The sequence below is a fragment of the Galeopterus variegatus genome, unplaced genomic scaffold (genome assembly GCF_000696425.1).
Source record: "Galeopterus variegatus unplaced genomic scaffold, G_variegatus-3.0.2 Scaffold4727, whole genome shotgun sequence".
Classification (NCBI taxonomy): Eukaryota; Metazoa; Chordata; class Mammalia; order Dermoptera; family Cynocephalidae; genus Galeopterus; species Galeopterus variegatus.
Genome location: NW_007730838.1, coordinates 14,941 through 18,732, shown reverse-complemented (window position 1 = coordinate 18,732; position 3,792 = coordinate 14,941). Strand labels below are relative to the sequence as shown.

Below are 3,792 nucleotides of genomic sequence, written 5' to 3'. Positions count from 1 at the left end.
AATAGAAAGCAAATATCAAGCAGATAAATTTAAACACCCCATACCAGTAATCAGATTAATGTAAATGGTTTTTAAATCCCCATTTAAAAACAGAGGTTTTCAGATTGGATAAAAAAGCATGAACCAATTATATGCTCCCTAGGAGGGAAACAACTTTAAATATAGAGACACATACAGTCTAAAAGCCAAAAGACAGTAAATGATATATTTTGCTAATAATAATTAAAAGAATGCTGAAGTGGACTCTTTAATATTAATGTAAATATTACAACAAAGCATAAATATTACCAGGGATAAAGATAGTGATTTCATAATGAGAAAGGGGCCAATTCAACATAAGGATATAAGAATCCTAATAACAGAGCTTCAAAACTCAAGAAAGCAAAAACTTGATAGAATTTCAAAGCAGAATTGACAAATCCAAAATTATAATTTTCAGCACCTCTCCATCAATAATCGATGGAGCAAGTAGACAAAAATTAATTAGATAATTGGGGGTTTGAACAGCACTCTCAATCAACCTAACTTTGATATTTCTAAATCACATTTCTAAAACATTTCACTCACTAACAGCAACATGCAAATTATTTTTGCATGTACATGGAACATGAATGAAAATAAACCATATTCTAGACCATGGATTTAAGCAATACAATTTAAGTTCTTTGATAAAAATGGATTAATTTTTAAAGCGATGATGGAAACATAATTGAGATTATCCTCAAATATTTGCAAATAAATGACCCACTTCTAAATAACCAATGAGTCAAAAAAGTCAATCACAAGAGGAATTATAAAGTATTTTAAAATGATTAAAAATGAAAACACAACACATCAAAATTTCTAGGATGCAGCCTAGGCAGTACTTAGAGGGAAATTTATGAGCATTAAAAAGACTATACACTTATTAGACAAGAAGTAATGTTTAAAATCGATAACATCAGAACCAAACTTAAAAAATAGATTAAGAAAATCAAATAAAATATACATTAAGTAGGGAAGGGGAAATAATAATGATCAGTGTAGAAATCAGTGACATGAACAATAAGAGAACAATTTTTTTTTTTGTCCTTGGCTCTGCTTTATTAACCTCAGCACCCTTTGGATGCACTTAAAAAAAACAAACCAGATACTCAATGGGAACTGGATCTGGATCCAGGCTGGTAGCACCTGACCCCAGAAGAATTCCTCAGCCAAGATGAATTTATACAAAATGCCAGAGGAAAAAGATGAGGCAAAGTGGTGCTGAGTCGAGGGGTAGCCGATTGGCGGAGGAGCAGTCAATGATGGCACAGGCAGGTCATGCCTCTTTCTCATAAGTGCGAGTGCTAACTGCACTGCCGTGGGTGAGTGTCAGGATGAATTTCCCATCACTTAGCTCCCGCACAAGTGTTGTCTCTTGCCCGTCCCACTTCTGCACATGGACAAGTATGCCTCCATCCAGCGTCACAATGGACTTGACCTTCCTGTCATCTGCTGTTGTCTCATCGAACTCCACCTCCTGCTTAAAGCTGATCTCGGTGCTCTTGAAGGTGCTCTGTGTTTCTATGGTGATAGTGTCCCCATTCTTTTCTATGATTGTGGTAGGCTTGGTCATGCTGGCCACCTGCCTGGTAGCAAAACCCACACCGATTGACTTCATGTCATCATCGAAATTCTTGCTGTCCACTAGCTTCCAGGTGCCCACGAAGGCGTCCACCATGGTGAGTCTTGGCTGAGAAAGATGAGAGCAGACGTGCAAGGACTCTAAGACCGGCCCAACAATTTTTTAATATCAGTAGAAAAATCAATGAAATTAAAGAATTTCTTTGAGATCAGTAAAATTGATAAGTTTCTGTCCAGACTAATAGGGAAACATAGAGATGACACAAATTACCAGTACCAGAAATGACAAAGGTGGCGTCTCTTCAGATACTTCATATGATAAAAAGATAATGAGAGTATAACCAAGAATATTTTACCAATAATATCAATAAGTTAAATATCGTGATAAAATTCTGTGATAGACCTAATTTACCAAAGCTCACTGGAAAAGCCATAATTTGAATAACACTATATCTATTACAGAAATTGAATTTGTAGTTAAACACTTCCACACAAAATCAACTCCAGAACCACATAGATTCATTGGTGAATCCTACTAAACTTGTAAGACAGAAATAATAGCAATCTTTGCAAGCTGTTTCAGAAAATTGAAGAGGAAATAGTACATTCCAACTCATTCTATGAGGCTAAAATTACACTTACAACAAAGCCTACCAGACATTACAAAAAAAATTAAAAGAAAATTAAATATTAAATCACAGAATAGCCCTTATGAGCACAGGTACAAAATTTGGGACCAAAATTTTTACCAAATTGGATCAAACAATATGTATCAGGTGACTTCAAAAAGTTAATGGAAAATGAAATTAAAATATAAAAATAAAAAATACAAACTTTATTTCTCAACAGAATTTTCATCAAGTTCAAGACACTTATATGTAATGATATTAGGCATTTAGTCCATCCCCTAATGAAATGAGTGTCCTGGGAATTTAACTATGTCAATGCATTCTTTTAAAAATTATTAACTAAAGAAAAGTGGGTGCCCTTTAAAGATCTTTTAAGATTAGGAAACAAAAAGAAGTCAGAAGTTGCCATATAAGGACTGTGAGGTGGATGCCTAATGATTTCCTATTGAAACACTTGCAAAATTGCCCTTGTTTGATGAAAGGAATGAGCAAGAGTATAATCATGGTGAAGAAGAACTCTTTGGGGAAGATTTCTGAGGTATTTTTCTGCTAAAGCTTTGACTAATTGTCCCAAAACACTCTCATAATAAGCAGATGTGATTGCTCTTTGAGCCTGCAGAAAGTCAATAAGCAAAATGCCTTGAGCATCCCAGAAAACTTCTGCAATGACCTCTGTTTTACTGGCTGCTTTGGCTTTGCCCAGAGCACTTCCACCTCTTGGTAGCCATGGCTTTGATTGTGTTTTGTCTTCAGGACAGTACTGGTAAAGTCATGTTTTATCCCTTGTTAAGATTCTTTGAATAAATGCTTCAGGATGTTGATCCCGCTTAATTAAAATTGCTATTGAAAGCTCTGCTCTTTTCTGCAGCTAATCTGAGCACAACAGTTTGGCACCCACCAGGCAGAAAGTTTGCTTGACTGTAATCTTTCAGTCAGAAATAAGTAAACAATGAATTCAGATATCTACAGTGTTGGCTATTGTTTCTGCTGTTAATTGTCAGTTCTCTTGAAATAGGGCATGAGCTCCTACTGCCGGCTTCATCTTCAACATTGTCTGGTCTCTTCAAAAAACAAGTTTTCCTGTATGCCTGTTGTGTCAACTTCAAAGAATTGTAATTGTTGTGTCTTCTTCCCCCTGTTTTTTTTTTTTTTTTCGTATGTGGTCATTGTTGGGTGGGAGTGGGGAGAGGGAGGAGAGAGGGAGGTTTCAGTAATGGGCCACAATAAACAACCACATTGTATATTAACAAAATAAATTTTTTTTTGAAAAAGGGCTTTGCCCTGAGTTACAAGACAGTAATGATGGAGCTATATGGTTTTTAAATATAGCATTCTGAACCAATACAACCAATACACTGTGCTGTCTTAAAATAAAAGTTGTTCTAATTTAAAAAATAAAAAATAAATAAAAACAAGTTTTCCTATTTGTCAACTACTGATTTCTTTTTTTTTTTTTTTTTTGTCTTTTTGTCTTTTTTCTGTGTCCGGCAACGGATCGCAACCCTCAGTGTTGCCCCCATACCGGACCGGGGACCGGCAACGGGATTCCAACCCTCGG

At 35.6% G+C, this 3,792-nt stretch overlaps 1 pseudogene across 1 annotated transcript; it reads right to left on the bottom strand.

The window, feature by feature from the left end:
• Nucleotides 1–1,056: 1,056 nt before the first annotated feature.
• Nucleotides 1,057–1,748, bottom strand: LOC103603658 (annotated as a pseudogene). Its single transcript, XR_551638.1, has one exon. The product of XR_551638.1 is annotated as a fatty acid-binding protein, heart pseudogene (transcript).
• Between the last annotated feature and the right edge of the window lie 2,044 nt (nucleotides 1,749–3,792).